Source organism: Carassius carassius, chromosome 38, assembly GCF_963082965.1.
Source record: "Carassius carassius chromosome 38, fCarCar2.1, whole genome shotgun sequence".
Lineage (NCBI taxonomy): Eukaryota > Metazoa > Chordata > Actinopteri > Cypriniformes > Cyprinidae > Carassius > Carassius carassius.
The window spans coordinates 4,039,586-4,059,178 of record NC_081792.1 but is presented as its reverse complement, the minus strand read 5'-3'; the positions used below and the strand labels follow the sequence as shown (position 1 = coordinate 4,059,178).

The 19,593-nt window shown below is 39.9% G+C and overlaps 3 non-coding genes across 3 annotated transcripts; 1 reads left to right on the top strand and 2 right to left on the bottom strand.

The window, feature by feature from the left end:
• Window positions 1–574: 574 nt before the first annotated feature.
• On the bottom strand, window positions 575–645 carry trnar-ucu (transfer RNA arginine (anticodon UCU)). The gene has a single exon. It is a non-coding gene; the product is annotated as a tRNA-Arg (tRNA).
• A 1,030-nt stretch (window positions 646–1,675) lies between these two features.
• trnae-uuc (transfer RNA glutamic acid (anticodon UUC)) lies at window positions 1,676–1,747 on the top strand. The gene has a single exon. It is a non-coding gene; the product is annotated as a tRNA-Glu (tRNA).
• Window positions 1,748–6,661: 4,914 nt separating this feature from the next.
• trnae-cuc (transfer RNA glutamic acid (anticodon CUC)) lies at window positions 6,662–6,733 on the bottom strand. The gene has a single exon. It is a non-coding gene; the product is annotated as a tRNA-Glu (tRNA).
• Window positions 6,734–19,593: the final 12,860 nt, after the last annotated feature.

Here is a 19,593-nt window from a genome sequence, read left to right as displayed (position 1 = left end):
GATAATGGTTGCAATGTGTGTTTTCAGATGCAAGACAAAAGTATTTTCACCTGGACAAGAGCTTAATTACCAGTTCAAGGTATCAATCCAGCAATCACAGGAATCTGGCCAAATAAACTGAACCCCCGGGGTGAGTAAAAAAAAAACAGCAATACCGAAGCATGTTTCGCTTACAGAAGTGACTTTTTTGGCCAGCAGTAGAGCTACAGGACCGTGATATGTCGAGGTTCTGTCTGGCACTTTGTCCCTTCGATAGCTCAGCTGGTAGAGCGGAGCACTGTAGGTTGGAGTGTTGGCAATCCTTAGGACGCTGGTTCGACTTTGGCTCAAAGGAGGTCTTTTTTTTCAAGTGCTCACCATTTTTTGGTTTGGAGCTGGCTTTCTAACAGCTGTAAGCAGAGCTTTAATTCACGATCCACAATTGGAAGCCAAAAGAGCTTTTCCGGGGGTTCGACTCCGGCTCGAAGGAGGTCTTTTTTTCAAGTGCTCACCATTTTTTGGTTTAGTAGCTGGCTTTCTAACAGCTGTAAGCAGAGCTTTAATTCACAATCCACATTTGGAAGCCAAAAGAGCTTTCCCTGACCGGGAATCGAACCCGGGCCTCTGCATGAGAGCACCAAATCCTAACCACTAGACCACCAGGGAGGGGCTGGTGGGCTTACCTCCTGATAACAAGGTGATAATAAGCAGACAGCAATGCTTGCCACTGTCTCATCTAAAACCAACAAGTCTGTAGCAATCAGGGGTCTTTACTATCGGTGGGCCAGTGGCGCAATGGATAACGCTATGGATCTGACTATGGATCAGAAGATTCTAGGTTTGACTCCTGGCTGGCTCGCTCTGTGCTTGTTTTTCTCCGGCTTATTTTTTTTGTTGTGTTTTTTTCTCTTCTCCAAAATCCAGGAGAAAAGGCAAATCTTCAGGCATTCTTCTTTTTTTCCAAAAAAGACATATTCTGCACACCCTTTCCGATGTCTAGGGAAGACACGGACATGCTTCGGTATTGTCATTCGTCTCACAAACACTCGGCTTTTAAAGGGGAAATAAACTGCAGGCTGGCAGCCAGTTGATCTTTGAATGAACAATTTCATCGCTACTCTGTAACTGCTTCATTACTTTGAAGGGTGTAATGCCATGTTGTTTTGATGTCACAGGCTTGCCATTTTGAAGCCTTATCACTAATTGCCACCTGGACATTGAGAATAAATTGTAATCTGCATTAAACTGAACGAGCGAATAATCAGCAACTTTGCGGATAAAAAATTGGTCTCACTTTCATTATTAACCTCACAAAATGTCAATTTTGTACCTTGACAGACCGATGATAGGCAGATTTTCATCTAGATAACGGTTGCAATGTGTGTTTTCAGATGCATGACACAAGTTATTTCACCTGGACAAGAGCTTAATTACCAGTTCAAGGTATCAATTCAGCAATCACAGGAATCTGCCCAAAAAAGCTGATCCCCCGGGGTGAGTAAAAAAAACAGATCCCTTGAATGCATACAACACTATATAATTCAGAAAACCGTCCTTTTGGATAATTCTTATTTTGCCAAATTATTATCACATTGTTACAGTCGCAGACCTAAAGCAACAGGCCACTACAAGATCCTGCGCCCACACTGACCACATGTATGGAAAGTGCGCCACTGGCCAGTTTTAGGTGTCCAAATCCCATATGGTCTAGCGGTTAGGATCCCTGGTTTTCACCCAGGCGGCCCGGGTTCGACTCCCGGTATGGGAACGCATGCTTCTTTTTGCTTCCCTCCTCAAAAATCCAGCACATCTTTCTGCACCAGAAGTGACTTTTTGGCCAGCAGTAGAGCTACAGGACCGTGATATGTCGAGGTTCTGTCTAACACTTTGCCCCTTCGATAACTCAGCTGGTAGAGTGGAGGACTGTAGGTTGGAGTGTTGGCAATCCTAAGGTCGCTGGTCTAATGTGTTTTTTTTCTCTTCTCCAAAATCCAGAAGAAAAGGCAAATCTTCAGGCATTCTTCTTTTTTTTCCAAAAAAGACATATTCTGCACACCCATTCCGATGTCTAGGGAAGACACGGACATGCTTCGGTATTGCCATTCGTCTCACAAGCACTCCGACAAGCTCGGCGATTAAAGGGGAAATAAACTGCAGGCTGGCAGCCAGTTGATTTTCGAATGAACAATTTCATTGCTACTCTGTAACTGCTTCACTACTTTGAAGGGTGTAATGCCATGTTGTTTTGATGTCACGGGCTTGCCATTTTGAAGCCTTATCACTAATTGCCACCTGGACATTGAGAATAAATTGTAATCTGCATTAAACTGAACGAGTGAATAATCAGCAACTTTGCGGATTAAAAATTGGTCTCACTTTCATTATTAACCTCACAATATGTCAATTTTGTACCTTGCCAGACTGATGATAGGCAGATTTTCATCTAGATAACGGTTGCAAAGTGTGTTTTCAGATGCATGACACAAGTATTTTCACCTGGACAAGAGCTTAATTACCAGTTCAAGGTATAGATTCAGCAATCACAGGATCATAATATAGATGTACTCTGTTTGACAGAAACCTGGCTAAAACCTGATGATTACATTATTTTAAATGAGTCCACCCCCCAAGATCACTGTTATAAACATGAGCCGCGTCTAAAAGGCAAAGGTGGAAGTGTTGCTTCAATTTATAACAACGTTTTCAGGATTTCTCAGAGGGCAGGCTTCAAGTATAACTCGTTTGAAGTAATGGTGCTTCATATAACATTATCCAGAGAAACAAATGTTAATGATAAATCCCCTGTTAAGTTTGTACTGGCTACTGTATACAGGCCACCAGGGCACCATACAGATTATTAAAGAGTTTGGTGATTTTACATCCGAGTTAGTTCTGGATGCAGATAAAGTTTTAATAGTTGGTGATTTTAAAATCCATGTTGATAATGAAAAAGATGCATTGGGATCAGCATTTATAGACATTCTGAACTCTATTGGGGTTAGACAACACGTTTCAGGACCTACTCATTGTCGAAATCATACTCTAGATTCAATACTGTCACATGGAATTGATGTTGATGGTGTTGAAATTATTCAGCCAAGTGATGATATCTTAGATCATTATTTAGTTCTGTGCAAACTTCATATAGCCAAAATTGTAAATTCTACTTCTTGTTACAAGTATGGAAGAACCATCACTTCTAACACAAAAGACTGCTTTTTAAGTTATCTTCCTGATGTAACCAAATTCCTTAGCATATCCAAAACCTCAGAACAACTTGATGATGTAACAGAAACTATGGACTCTCTCTTTTCTAGCACTTTAAATAAAGTTGCTCCTTTACGCTTAAGGAAGGTTAAGGAAAACAGTTTGACACCATGGTATAATGAGCATACTCGCACCCTAAAGAGAGAAGCCCGAAAAATGGAGCGCAGCTGGAGGAAAACAAAACTAGAGGTATTTCGTATTGCTTGGCCGGAAAGTAACATATCCTACAGAAAATCATTAAAGACTGCTAGATCCGATTACTTTTCTTCTCTTTTAGAAGAAAACAAACATAACCCCAGGTATTTATTCAATAAAGTGGCTAAATTAAAAAAAATAAAGCCTCAACAAGTGTTGACATTTCCCAACACCACAGCAGTAATGACTTTATGAACTACTTTACTTCTAAAATCGATACTATTAGAGATAAAATTGCAACCATTCAGCCGTCAGCTACAGTATCACATCAGACAGTGCACTATAGACCCCATGAGGAACAGTTCCACTCATTCTCTACCATAGGAGAGGAAGAATTGTATAAACTTGTTAAATCATCTAAACCAACAACATGTATGTTAGACCCTATACCATCTAAGCTCCTAAAAGAGGTGCTTCCAGAAGTCATAGATCCTCTTCTGACTATTATTAATTCCTCATTGTCATTAGGATATGTCCCCAAAACCTTCAAACTGGCTGTTATTAAGCCTCTCATCAAAAAACCACAACTTGACCCCAAAGAACTAGTTAATTATAGACCAATCTCGAATCTCCCTTTTCTGTCCAAGATACTAGAAAAGGTGGTATCCTCACAATTATATTCCTTCTTAGAGAAAAATGGTATATGTGAGGATTTCCAGTCAGGATTTAGACCGTATCATAGTACTGAGACTGCTCTCCTTAGAGTTACAAATGATCTGCTCTTATCATCTGATCGTGAGTGTATCTCTCTATTAGTTTTATTGGATCTTAGTGCTGTGTTTGACACAATTGACCTCAACACTCTTTTGCATAGACTTGAACACTTTGTTGGCATCAGTGGAAGTGCATTAGCATGGTTTAAATCGTACTTATATGACCGCCATCAGTTCGTAGCAGTGAATGAAGATGTATCCTATCGATCACAAGTGCAGTATGGAGTACCTCAAGGCTCAGTACTAGGGCTGCTACTCTTCACGCTTTATATGTTACCCTTGGGAGATATCATCAGGAAACATGGTGTTAGCTTTCACTGTTATGCTGATGATACTCAGCTCTATATTTCTTCGCAGCCCGGTGAAACACACCAATTTGAAAAACTAATGGATTGCATAGTCGATATAAAAAACTGGATGACGAGTAATTTCTTACTGCTAAATTCAGAAAAAAAGAGGTGTTAATTATAGGACCTAAAAACTCCACTTGTAATAACCTAGAACACTGTCTAAGACTTGATGGTTGCTCTGTCAATTCTTCGTCATCAGTTAGGAACCTAGGTGTGCTATTTGATCGCAATCTTTCCTTAGAAAGCCCCGTTTCTAGCATTTGTAAAACTGCATTTTTACATCTCAAAAATATATCTAAATTACGGGCCTATGCTCTCAATGTCAAATTCAGAAATGTTAATCCATGCATTTATGACCTCAAGGTTAGATTATTGTAATGCTTTATTGGGTGGTTGTTCTGCACACTTAGTAAACAAACTACAGCTAGTCCAAAATGCAGCAGCAAGAGTTCTTACTAGAACCAGGAAGTATGACCATATTAGCCCGGTCCTGTCAACACTGCACTGGCTCCCTATCAAGCATCGTATAGATTTTAAAATATTGCTTATTACTTATAAAGCCCTGAATGGTTTAGCACCTCAGTATTTGAATGAGCTCCTTTTACATTATAATCCTCTACGTCTGCTACGTTCTCAAAACTCAGGCAATTTGATAATACCTAGAATATCAAAATCAACTGCGGACGGCAGATCCTTTTCCTATTTGGCGCCTAAACTCTGGAATAACCTACCTAACATTGTTCGGGAGGCAGACACACTCTTGAAGTTTAAATCTAGATTAAAGACCCATCTCTTTAACCTGGCATACACATAACATACTAATATGCTTTTATTATCCAAATCAGTTAAAGTATTTTTAGGCTGCATTAATTAGGTAAACCGGAACCGGAAACACTTCCCATAACACCCTAAGTACTTGCTACATCATTAGAAGAATGGCATCTACGCTAATATTTGTGTTTCTCTCTTGTTCCGAGGTCACCGTGGCCACCAGATCCAGTCTGTGTCCAGATCAGAGGGTCACTGCAGTCACCCGGATCCAGTACGTATCCAGACCAGATGCTGGATCAGCACCTAGAAAGGACCTCTACATCCCTGAAAGACAGCGGAGACCAGGACAACTAGAGCCCCAGATACAGATCCCCTGTAAAGACCTTGTCTCAGAGGAGCACCAGGACAAGACCACAGGAAACAGATGATTCTTCGGCACAATCTGACTTTGCTGCAGCCTGGAATTGAACTACTGGTTTCGTCTGGTCAGAGTAGAACTGGCCCCCCAACTGAGCCTGGTTTCTCCCAAGGTTTTTTTTTCTCCATTCAGAGTTACGGTTCCTTGCCGCTGTCGCCTCTGGCTTGCTTAGTTGGGGTCACTTCATCTACAGCGATATCGTTGACTTGATTGCAAATAAATGCACAGACACTATTTAACTGAACAGAGATGACATCACTGAATTCAATGATGAACTGCCATTAACTATCATTTTTGCATTATTGACACTGTTTTCCTAATGAATGTTGTTCAGTTGCTTTGACGCAATGTATTTTGTTTAAAGCACTATATAAATAAAGGTGACTTTGACTTTGACAGGAATCTGTCAAAAAAAACAGAACCCCCGGGGTGAGTAAAAAAAACAGATCCCTTGAATGCATACAACACTATATAATTCAGAAAACCGTCATTTTGGATAATTCTTGTTTTGCCAAATTATTATCACATTGTTACAGTCGCAGACCAAAAGCAACAGGCCACTACAAGATCCTGCGCCCACACTGACCACATGTATGGAAAGTGCGCCACTGGCCAGTTTAAGGTGTCCAAATCACATATGGTCTAACGGTTAGGATTCCTGGTTTTCACCCAGGCGGCCCGGGTTCTACTCCCGGTATGGGAGCGCATGCTTCTTTTTGCTTCCCTCCTCAAAAATACAGCACATCTTCCTGCACCAGATGTCGAGGTTCTGTCTAACACTTTAGCCCTTCGATAGCTCAGCTGGTAGAGCGGAGGACTGTAGGTTGGAGTCTTGGCAATCCTTAGGTCTCTGGCTCGAAGGAGGTCTTATTTTCAAGTGTTCACCATTTTTTTGGTTTGGAGCTGGCTTTCTCGCAGCTGTTAGCAGAGCTTGAATTCACAGTCCACAATTGGAAGCCAAAAGAGCTTTCCCTGACCGGGAATCGAACTCGGGCCGCGGCAGTGAGAGCGCCGAATCCTAACCACTAGACCACCAGGGAGGGGATGGTGGGCTGGTGGGCTGGTGGACTGGTGGGCTGGTGGACTGGTAGGCTTACCTACTGATAACAAGGTGAGAATAAGCAGACAGCAATGCTTGCCACTGTCACATCTAAAACCAACAACTCTGTAGCAATCAGGGGTCTTTACTATTGGTGGGCCAGTGGCGCTCCATGTCACCTGTACGTCGTGGTTATTCTTTGTTATGACAGCCAATCACGTTCCCGGCTGCAACCATGAAATTTATGTTTTAGCCAATCGGCGCTCGTATAGCAACCGCGAAGTAGCCAATCAGCGCTCGTATCGCAACCGCGAATTAGCCAATCAGCGCTCGTATCGCAACCGTGATTCCCCCCAGTAACAACAAGCAATTAGCCAATCAGCGCTCGTATCGCAACCGTGATTCCGCCCAGTAACAACAAGAAATTGACCAATCAGCGAACGTTCCTCATCCGTGATTCTTCGTAGTAACAACAAGTTATCAACAACAATTGATAACGTCAAGAACCCCCGGAGACTTGCGGATCACGGCTGAAGAAGAAGATAACGGTCATCGATTAATTTCTAACCAACATTTGCAATGTAAGTGAATCTTTTATCAATAAAAAAGTAAAACTTACAATACTGGTGCACAAATATGCATTAATTTATACTTAACGAATGCACAGATAATCATGAGTTAATGTAAACGAATGAAGGACTAACTTAAACCATTAATTAATGATTACTACATCAGCAACTAATAAACATTCTATATGTTTCATAGATAAATTAATAAATACAATTTTATTAGTTAAATTTACTTTAATGTATTAGTTCCTTAATAACATTATATTAACTAATGACGTAAATGTATATTTTAATTACTACAGTGGCCAAAGCTATTTACTTCAACTTCCAGTTGTCAGCTTTAATTAATCATGAGCTAATGATTTTCAAAGGAATCATGTTATGACTTTACATGTTGAGGTAAAGAGCTATTAACCTATTGTTAATATGTTATTGTGATTATGGATTTTTTTTTTTAATTAGTCATGTACCTCAACAAGTAAAGTTAAAGTAATAACATAATGATATCTTTACAAATTATTATCTAATGATTCATTATTGATATAATTTTACACTGTTAGTTAATATAATATGTTATTAAGGAATGGATACATTATGACACATTTAACTAATAACAACAATTTATTGATTTCTTTATCTATGAATCATATAAAATGTTCATTTGTTGCCAATGCAGTAATAATTAATAAATGGTTTGGTCCTTAATGAGGTATATATTAAGTCATGATTATCTGTGCATGAATTAAGCATGAATTAATGCATTTAATTGTATTTATTTAATGCATACTAGTGCAAGCATATTGTAAAGTGAGTTGTGTTTTTATGTTAACATAAAAATAAAGTGTCAAATATATAAAGTTGTTTTGAATGAATAACCTGTAGTTCAGACAAGCTAATAATTCAGCTAATCAATGTAAAATATTATAATAAAAAAAAAGTATTTCATATTTTTGTAGATTAGTCGACCAAGCAGAATATAAAGTATATTAAGTTACAGTTTTACCAGCTGCAACATTAAAACGATTCTTACACATTAATGCATTACTTGTTATAATGCAATAATATAGTATGCATTATGCTTCTACTTTTAGTACTTTAATTATATTTTGATTCTAGAATTTTGAATGTATGATCTTTACTTGTAATAGAGCAGACAAATTTGTGAAAAAATTGTCTTTAAAAAGGAGATCACATAGAATAGACTGAACTTTCCCTTCCCTGTCTCAGGTGGGACAAAAGTTATATTTTAATGTATAATAATTATCTGAAAAATTACCTCTTACTCTGGGATAATTCTGATATGTTAGCCAACATGTTTAGCCTGTAGGAAAATATATACACAAACAAAGCATGATATAAAATCAACATTAAAAGGTGATCATAAGTAAATATAGTTCACTTTTTTTAATTTAGATGGAACCTCGCTTCAGGAGACGGGCTGATGGAAGCCTGAATCTGACGGATACAGTGGAAGCGTCAAAGGTGAAGGAAGCCAACAAAGGAAAGTCATACACAAGACCCCTGCCCCCGGAGAAAGTGCTGGACAAAGCCAGGAAAAGTTTAAGTGAGCACCACGGAGATCTGTCTAACAGAAAGCACCTGTTGGGTTTCTTTGAAATCCAGTTTGGTGTATTTTGTGGGCAAACATTTAGGTTGGTGGCTGAAAATGCCCTGGGGTATGCTGCTTATCTGGTGGCAGCTATGAAGAGGGACCCCACAGGAGACAGCAAAGACTCCCAAGAACATGCCCACAACAAGGGGAGTTTCAGGGAGTATATTGAGCTCTTTCCTTCTGGCGGAATTGCCATTGCCATGAAGGAAGAGCAATATGCTGGGAAAGCTCCCCAGCATGCTGCTGACTCCCAGCACTCTGCCCCCACAGAGTTCACCACCCCCACCCAGCACGCTACCACCACCCATACTTCTACTGCCTCTCTCCGCTCCCTCTTGGTTAGGAAGTTGCCTAACCAAAAAAACTTGAACAAGGCTGTAAAAAGACTGGTTTCCCCCCTCAAAGTCGCACCTTGTAAGCAAACATTTATTTGTATAACACTTTTTTGGTTTGTTTAGCATTTATTGCTGTTCAGTAGTCATGTTTATCTGTTTGTCCTGTGTTTTTTTTGTAGCTTTGGCCCAGGCACGTGCGCGGCCCTCAGCCACCCTCACCTGTCCGACTGTGTCCCTTGAGACAGCCACAGGACCCTCAGCCACCCTCACCTGTCCGACTGTGTCCCTTGAGACAGCCACAGGGCCCTCAGCCACCCTCACCTGTCCGACTTTGTCCCTTGAGACAGCCACAGGACCCTCAGCCACCCTCACCTGTCCGACTGTGTCCCTTGAGACAGCCACAGGGCCCTCAGCCACCCTCACCTGTCCGACTGTGTCCCTTGAGACAGCCACAGGACCCTCAGCCACCCTTACCTGTCCGACTGTGTCCCTTGAGACAGCCACAGGACCCTCAGCCACCCTCACCTGTCCGACTGTGTCCCTTGAGATAGATGACAGCACACTGCTGGCAGAGGCAGCTAAGTTTGAGGAGTCATATGTGGTATGTACGTCTATACTTATTTAAAGTATTCAACGTTTCCTTTCCAGGGATAATAAAGTAAAGTGAAGCAATGTGAATTTGTTTATTTATGTGTTTATTTTCTGTTTTTCTATTTTATTTTATTTTTTCAGCAAGACGAGTCTGTCTTCCTGCTGGATGGACACACACCCTGCCTGAAGTGGACCAGAGGTGGATCTCCAAGGCCCTGTTCAGGTGGACAGCACAGGGGCATCCTGAGCTGGTATTTAGTAGGGTGAACAAACTTTGGTGGTATCCTCCACCGGTGCCACTGAAGACCAGTAATTCTCCTTCCTTGGAGAATTACTTTGGCCATCGCCTGCTGCTCTGGATGCCACGAAAACTGTGGCAAGTGAAGCTGACTTGTCCGCATCCAGACTGTCAAAAAGAACTTCTGACCTCAGCTGGCTTGCATCAAAAGATCAGGCAGGTGGTTGCCATGGGTGAGATGTACTTTGTGGCATCTGAGTACCTTGCCTGCCGAAGATGTAAAAGGAAGGTCATCAGCTGGAGCCATGATTTCGTTTCCCAGCTCGACATTGGCCACCGGGTGCTGTTCCCTTGCATTCTTACTTCAAAACTTGCATGTGACTTTGAGGTAGTAACTTTGATGCGTCAGCGTGGGCTGGGAAACAGCAGCAGCCAGATCCAGCGCAAGCTACAGGAGCGTCATGTTGATGTCTGGTTGCAAAAGACAGTCCAGTATCTGACAGATTGCAAGGGGATTGCCAGTGCTGTCACGTCGAGCCTAATCCTGCCTGTGACATTTGAACCTGCTCCTTCAATGCCTTCTATACCCAAGCACCGATGGCTGATGCAGGTGTATGCCCAGGATGTCCTGAAAAGGCTGGATGAGGTCAAGGCCACTATAACATCACAATATGGTCGAATCTTAAAAATGGATTCTACCAAAAAAGTGGCCAGAAAACTAGCAGGACGCAGCTATGGCACTGCTACTTGGGCAACTAATGTTGGCAATGAGCATGGACAGGTGATCATGTCCGTGATCACAGCGAGCAAAGGTTTTGGTCTGGGGCCAATGATAGAAGGCCTTATCAAGCGATACAGAGTGGCTGGTGTGGCTCCTCCCGAAGTGCTGTATGTCGACCGAGACTGCTGTGGCAACACTCTTTTGAGGAGGATGTTTGAAGAGTGGGGGCAAATGACCATCCGGTTAGATGTCTGGCACTTCATGCGAAGGTTTGCTGTCGGCTGCACCACCGACTCTCACCAGTTATATGCCACATTTATGAGTGGCCTCAGCCATTGTATTTTCATGTGGGACCAGGTCGACCTGGCTGCCCTGAAGACGGCTAAGCAAGCAGAGCTGGAAGCTGATGGGAAACCATCATCCGAGGCTGATGTGCTGCGCTTTATCAGTCGTAGCGAGCTAGCGCTACATTGCAGGAGAACCACTCGCGGGACCAAAGAGACCCTGGCGCTGATTGAGAGCCATGTTCAGGCCTTTGATGGAGATGCTGGTCGTGACACTCTGGGAGTCCCACTAATAAACTCAGCCCGCATGAGAGAGATTTTAAAGTCCCAGCGGAAGCATGTGGCCTGCATCCAGGATCCTGCCGGTGTGCAGCTCTACATGCAGACGGGTACTGTACTGAAGGGAGGGCACCGCCTGCCAACATACCGCTGTGCCAGAGGTTCCACTTCACTTGAGTCATTTCACTTGCACCTTAACAGATTCATCCCAGGTTAATAAATTATTTAACTGAATTATTAAATTAAGATATGATTTATACTGAAATAATTATGAGAATTGCAAGAACAGCTATTTGTGTATTTATATGAAATTTTTGTTCTGTGAATTTATTATAATTTTTTTTTTCATTTATAGGCACGCTGGCAAGTGACACCTTCTTTCAGGCATATCTTTTGGATGGGCTTGCAAGGTGGAATGAGGACCGGGCTGTGGCAGCAACAACTAATCAGCAGCAACCACATTCCTACAACCATCTTCTGCGTCATGCTGTCAACACTCTTGCAGAGGAGCTTATGGGCATGAAAATCATTCCTTATGTTGGGCCAAGAAAGTACACTGGTATATAACAATTTTTTTTTTGTTTTTAGTGACACTTTAATTTAAGTATAAACCACTGAACCACTAAGTTATAATATAATATTATGGTATGTTATCTAATTGTCAATGTTTTTCTATTTTAAAGGTGAGCTTATTGGAGTGGAATATCTTTACCAGCAAACTGGTAAAGTTCTGCAGGACTACAAGTTGGCCATTGAAGAGTCAGAGACCACTGAGGTTGGTATAGAGGTGGATGAAGGTTATGCTGAACTTGAGGAGTTTCAGGACATCACTGTCCCCACCTTTGACACTGAACGGACACCTGCTGCCTCTTCACAAGCATCAGTGTCTGCAGCGTCTGCAGCATCATCTCCAACTCCTCCAGCAACCAGCTCCACGTCATCACTGTTTGTGGTCCCTCCATCACCAGTGTCATCTCCTGTCAGCAGCTCACTGCACACTCAATCAAATCTAGGACTCTTTCCTGGAGCACATAGCTGTGAGTTTTACCAAAGTATTCATAAAGATTTCGGTATTTGTTATCACACTAACTATAAATTTGTATTTATCACATTGAAAGGCATAAATACAAATTTCAAATCAATATTTACCTTTTTGATGTTGTCCCAGTGGACCGATTATCTGCAGAAACGGATCGTCCAACATCGGAAGAGAACACTTCACATGATGTAAGGGCCCAGTTTATTTTTTATTTACATTTACATGTATGTAAACATAATCTGGGTTACATTGGATGTGCTTTCATGTGAATATTTGTTTTCATTGATGCTATCAAAAGTTCCTAAATTATCTTTCATTTTAGGATTCGGTTGGACCTGATAATATTGAGGGGTATGGAGCCGTGCAGGACTTGGCAGAGTTCTTGGTTGGCCTCAGAGACCACCGTCTGGCTTTGTCGGGAGAAGAGTGCATCAAGATCATCTCCCTATGGCAGGCATTGGGGGAGTATGACAGGAAAAAGACCATTTACCCACCACGTCACCAAACCAACCTAAAACAGGGACGATTCAGGGCCACTAAGAAGATTGTGGCCCCAGGTGTGGAGAGAACCAAAAGGTATGTTATATTTAGTAAACAGGGTTTACAAATTGTTTTGTAATATATATATATATATATATATATATATATATGAAACTGGCTGAAATATCACCTACAACTTTTTTTGTTTAGTAACCTGACACCTTCATGACTAGCTTATCTTGGTTATAACATAAATTATTAGTTGTGATTTACATTTAATTCTGACTATATATATTAGGTTGCTAAGTGTGTTACATTGCTATGGACACAGTTACAACCGTACATTGGAATAATTAATTTAGCAGAAACAAAGCAATCATTTCTTAAATCGGTAAAATCATTTTGTATCAATATGTTGTGTCAAATAATTTGTCTTTTACTGTACTTTAGTAAGTAGCCATGTAATAAGCGGGATAATATGCAGTCATTATTGTGAATAAAATCTGACAGGCTGACTAACAACACCCTGTAATAATTCCACAACACAGTAATCCAGTAGAGACCTGATTTATTGATATGACATTTCAACATCAATCTAAAAACAAAACAAAGAAAGAAAACATAACTATGGGCAGAAACAGACAGAATAGGAAAGGGAAAATAAAAATAAGATCACACAATGAAAACAATCTTACATTAATAATATGTATCCTGTTGTAATTTGCAGGTGTTTCATTGGGGCTCAAAGTCCTGCACAGTGGCCAGACTGCAACCGAGTGGTGGAGGCCATTTTCACAAGGCTCTGTGCTCTCTACCCAAACGCGGTGCGCTGTGACGGAGTAAGGGTGTCCCGCTTCACTGTTGTAGCACGTGCTTACAAGCACAACTGTAACTAGAAGCAACAGTCACACAATGGTGAGTAAATAAGCATTGTCACCGCTAAGCCTAAACTTAAAGCAGCTAAGGGCTGATGTTACACGGCAACTTTTTTTGATCAATGCTGCTGGGCAACTTTGGTTAATATTGCCATCAACAGGCAACCAGGCAAGACACAGAGCGCAAGATTGATCTGAAGTATCCAGATTGAAATTTGTTACCCATTCTCAGTGGGGAACGTACCCAAGAAACACTTCTCAAAATTTTTAGTATCATCAGCCTTAATGTAACCATGGCTGGTTTGCAGGTCTAGAAACAAATCAACAAGAGTTCAACATCTGTTTTCTTCTTCATTATGAAAGATAAGATTTATGACATGGATCAGCTGTCTTCAGCAGACTGCAAGAATCAATAATTCATAATACAATGTTAATCTCAATAAAGTAGCCATTTCACAAAAGCAGTAATACATTAGACGACTGCTGTGTGATCTCAGCTGTGTCATGCTGCTGCGTCATAGTCATGACAAATAGTAGTTGATCTTTTGTATTGCTTAAATGTTTATTAATATCTGTCGTTTTATGTTTCCCAGGTTCAGCAGGCGTGGCAAGTCACAGGAACAAGAGATTTTGAAGCAGGGTATCCAAGCCCCAGACGCACCCATGGCAGGACCCGAGACGCTTCCTGCGGCTATGCAGAAAGGACCAACTCTCTATCCAGGCAATTTGGCTGAGCCTCACCTTTTTATCCTGCCACCAAACACTTCTGGGAAGGCAAAACTTAAGGGGAGGTTGCAACCCCAGGCCATCTCCCAGGCTCCAACATCACATCAAGGCCTTCCTGTCATTGCACCAGCACTACCCATCTCTCTCCCTTTCATTTTACCATCTGTGCAGCTTCTTACAGTGAAAGGCACTTGCGCGCCATCCTCTACAGTGCCAGGTACCTCACAGGTGATGTTCTTCAACTTCCCTTTACTTTCAGCTCTGCCACCATCAGCTAAGACACAGACATCCGGTCAAGATGTTCCTTACTCCACTCAGCAATACAGAAAGAGAAAACTGGAGAGGGAGCGCACTGGAACTGTCACAAGAAAATATGTGAAGAAGACAGATGTCATTCTTTGCAGAAAGTGTAACAAAGAGAGAAAGCCACCATCACATCTTCAGTACTTTGGCAACTGGTTCTGCAAAGAGTCTGAGACTCAATCATATGGTGAATGGAGGGCTGTGCTGCAGGAACGTGGTTATAGAAGAAAAAAAAAGGGGAATGGCAACCCTCCAGCTTCTTAAAACTGCTATTTCAGCACATTATATTTTTATTTGGTTAATGTTTGCTTTATAGTGCAATTTACAATATAAAGTGTAAATTTTTTAAAACCAAAAACCAAATGATTATTTTGGTCTAAATGAGTCTACTCCACCAAACTACTGTTATAAGCATGAGCCCCGTCAGACTGGTCGTGGAGGAGGTGTTGCAACAATATATAGTGATATTCTCAATGTTACCCAGAAAACAGGATACAGGTTTAACTCTTTTGGAATACTTCTGCTAAATGTTACACTGTCAGACATGCAAAAGAAATCTAATGTATCTCTTGCTCTGGCTACTGTGTATAGACCACCAGGGCCGTATACAGAATTCCTAAAAGAATTTGCAGATTTCCTCTCAGACCTTCTAGTTACAGTTGATAAGGCGCTAATCATGGGAGATTTTAATATTCACGTTGATAATGCAAATGATACATTAGGACTTGCGTTTACTGACCTAATAAACTCCTTTGGAGTCAAGCAAAATGTCACCGGGCCCACTCATCGTTTTAATCATACACTAGATCTAATTATATCGCATGGAATCAATCTTACTGCTATAGATATTGTACCCCAATGTGATGATATTACAGACCATTTCCTTGTATCGTGCATGCTGCGTATAACTGATATTAACTATATGTCTCAGCGTTACCGTCTGGGCAGAACTATTGTTCCAGCCACCAAAGACAGATTCGCAAATAACCTGCCTGATCTATCTCAACTGCTATTTGTACCCAAAAATACACATGAATTAGACGAAATTACTGACAACATGGGCACTATTTTCTCTAATACATTAGAAGCTGTTGCCCCCATCAAATTGAAAAAGGTTAGAGAAAAATGTACTGTGCCATGGTATAACAGTAATACTCACTCTCTCAAGAAAGTAACTCGTAGTCTTGAACGCAAATGGAGAAAAACTAACTTGGAAGTTTTTAAAATTGCATGGAAAAACAGTATGTCCAGGTATAGACAGGCTCTAAAAACTGCTAGGGCAGAGCATATCCACAAACTCATTGAAAATAACCAAAACAATCCAAGGTTTTTATTTAGCACAGTGGCTAAATTAACAAATTACCAGACGCCACCTGATTCAAATATTCCACCAACGTTAAATAGTAATGACTTTATGAATTTCTTCACTGATAAAATAGATAACATTAGAAATACAATAGCGAATGTAGATTCTACAGCGTCTAACACTTCAGTTTCATCCATCGCACCCAAAGATAAACTGTGCTTTACAAATATAGGACAGGAAGAGCTAAATAAACTTATCACTGTATCTAAACCAACAACATGTTTATTAGATCCTGTACCCACTAAATTACTAAAAGAGCTGTTACCTGTAGCCGAAGAACCGCTTCTCAATATCATTAACTCGTCGTTATCTTTAGGTCACGTCCCAAAACCATTCAAACTGGCGGTTATCAAGCCTCTTATTAAGAAACCAAAACAAGATCCTAGTGTACTGGCAAATTATAGGCCTGTTTCAAATCTTCCATTTATGTCTAAAATTTTAGAAAAAGTTGTGTCTGCTCAATTGAGCACCTTCCTGCATAAAAATGATCTGTATGAAGAATTTCAGTCAGGTTTTAGGCCCCACCATAGCACAGAAACTGCACTTGTTAAAATTACAAATGACCTGCTTCTTGCGTCAGATCAAGGCTGCATCTCATTTCTAGTCTTACTTGATCTTAGTGCTGCGTTCGACACCATAGATCATGACATACTCATAGATTGATTACAAAACTATACAGGTATTCAAGGGCAGGCTCTAAGATGGTTTAGATCCCACCTGTCCGATCGCTACCATTTTGTTTACTTAAATGGGGTGTCATCTCATTTATCATCAGTAAAATATGGAGTGCCACAAGGATCCGTCCTAGGTCCCCTTCTATTTTCAATACACATGTTGCCCCTTGGTAATATTATTAGAAAATACGGAATTAGCTTCCACTGTTATGCTGATGATACTCAGCTATATATTTCAACGAGACCAGATGAAACTTCCCAATTATCTAAGCTAACAGAGTGTGTTAAAAATGTAAAAGATTGGATGACAAATAATTTTCTCCAATTAAATTCGGATAAGACAGAGATATTAATTATTGGACCAAAAAACACCACACAGAATCTTGTAGATTACAATCTGCAACTAGACGGATGTACTGTTACTTCCTCTACAGTCAGAAATCTGGGTGTTATATTGGACAGCAATTTGTCTTTTGAAAATCACGCACCATAAGGTCACAAAACGCTGGACTTTTGGTAGTTCCTAGGATAGCAAAGTCCACTAAAGGAGGTAGAGCTTTTTCACATTTGGCTCCCAAACTCTGGAATAGCCTTCCTGATAATGTTCGGGGTTCAGACACACTCTCTCTGTTTAAATCTAGATTAAAAACGCATCTCTTTCGCCAAGCATTCGAATAATGTATCTCTTAAATTGTGAGTGTAGTTGCATCTGCATTTTTATTCTTTAGCTTGGGTTAAACTAATTTTACTTTGTTGGATCAGCAGCTATGCTAATGATGTCTCTATTTTGTTTCTATGTTTTGCCACGGGATTTACATCCCGTGGTAACTAGGATTTACACAAGCTCCAGTCTGGATCCAGAACACCTCAGAAGAGATGATACTGACCCTTATTTATTTTTCTAAAATCCTGTCAAACGTGCACAAACTACTAGCTACTACTAAATATTGTAGAAACATAATTTTCTGTAAAGTTGCTTTGTAACGATTTGTATTGTAAAAAGCGCTATACAAATAAACTTGAATTGAATTGAATTGAATTTACAAGTCTCCAACAATGACAGCTGTCTCTAAAATGTGTAATTACTGTGTGTTTCCTCTGCTGCATGCCTCTGTTGGAAAAATATTTCATACCATTATATATATACGGTATGTTTATGTTTTTATTATTATCATTATTTTGTTTTTGGTGTATTTGATTTACTATTTTTTTAGGGGCTAATATGTCATAATTGCACTACTATGGTCCATTTTTGTTTTGATTTACTTTTTTTTGGCTAATATGTCAAAATTGCACTACTGTGGTAAATGTTTGTCTTGGTTTACTATTTATTATTTTCTTAGTCTGATGTCAAAATTGCACTGCAAATGTTTGTTTTGGTTTGATATTTATTATATTTTTACACTGATATGTAAAAAGTTTACTACTGTGGTAAACATTTTTGGTTTACTGTTTATTATTTTTAATTGATGTGTCAAAATTGCACTACTGTTCTAAATGTTTTATTGGCTTTAAAATGTATATGGAGATTAAAAGGGTTGTTAATATTTGCCCCTCACACTATTGTTATTGTGTTTGTTTTGGTTTGATATTTATTATATTTTTTAAACTGATATGTAAACATTTTACTACTGTGGTAAACATTTTTGGTTTACTGTTTATTATTTTTAATTGATGTGTCAAAATTGCACTACTGTTCTAAATGTTTTATTGGCTTTAAAATGTATATGGAGATTAAAAGGGTTGTTAATATTTGCCCTCACACTATTGTTATTGTGTTTGTTTTGGTTTGATATTTATTATATTTTTTAAACTGATATGTAAACATTTTACTACTGTGGTAAACATTTTTGGTTTACTGTTTATTATTTTTAATTGATGTGTCAAAATTGCACTACTGTTCTAAATGTTTTATTGGCTTTAAAATATATATGGAGATTAAAAGGATTGTTAATATTTGCCCTCACACTATTGTTATTGTGCCTTTTTGTATTCTCACAATATTTGTACATGCATATATATTTGCACTGCTGTTATAATTTTTTTATTGACTTTATATTTGCAAATAAAAAGGGTTGTTAATCTTAATCTTTGCACTAGCAATGTTTTTGTGCCTATTTCTCACTGTATTTGAAGTTGCAATTTTTTTTAAGTATTCCAGTATTACATAACAATAAAACACACACACACACAAAAACAGGGACTTTCAGAAAATATAATAATATAATGTTATACTGTAAAAAATAATATACTGTAAAAAATGAGTTAGTTAACGCTGCGTTATTCATGAATTTTGTTGTGAAAATGCACAAAAACACAAATCATGTATTTGTTGCAATGAATATTCACGTTTTGTCTGTCAAATCATTTCGACTTTTTTATCCAGTGACAGCTTGATGCTTTTGTCCATATAAGGTATTTCCTGTAGCGTGCGCCACATAGTGGTCACGAGCTGGTACTTTTACGAGTCTGTTTTGGACTTTATGCGAGAGAGCGCCCTCCGGTGTCCGGTATGAATGAAACATACATAACGTGAGAGTGTTTACTTTGGACAGTTCCCAAATTAAAGTGGGGGGACGAATTTACGTTCGATTAAATTACGGGGGAGAATGATGATTACGTACGCGTGCATCAGCAGCGTCAAAGCGGACACATTCCAGGAATTCCATCACTGTTCGGAGTGGGCCGCGAACTCGCATCCCTGTGCGTCTTTTAGGATCTTTACCTCGACTAATGGGCGCCGGCCTTGGCGCAATGGATAGCGCGTCT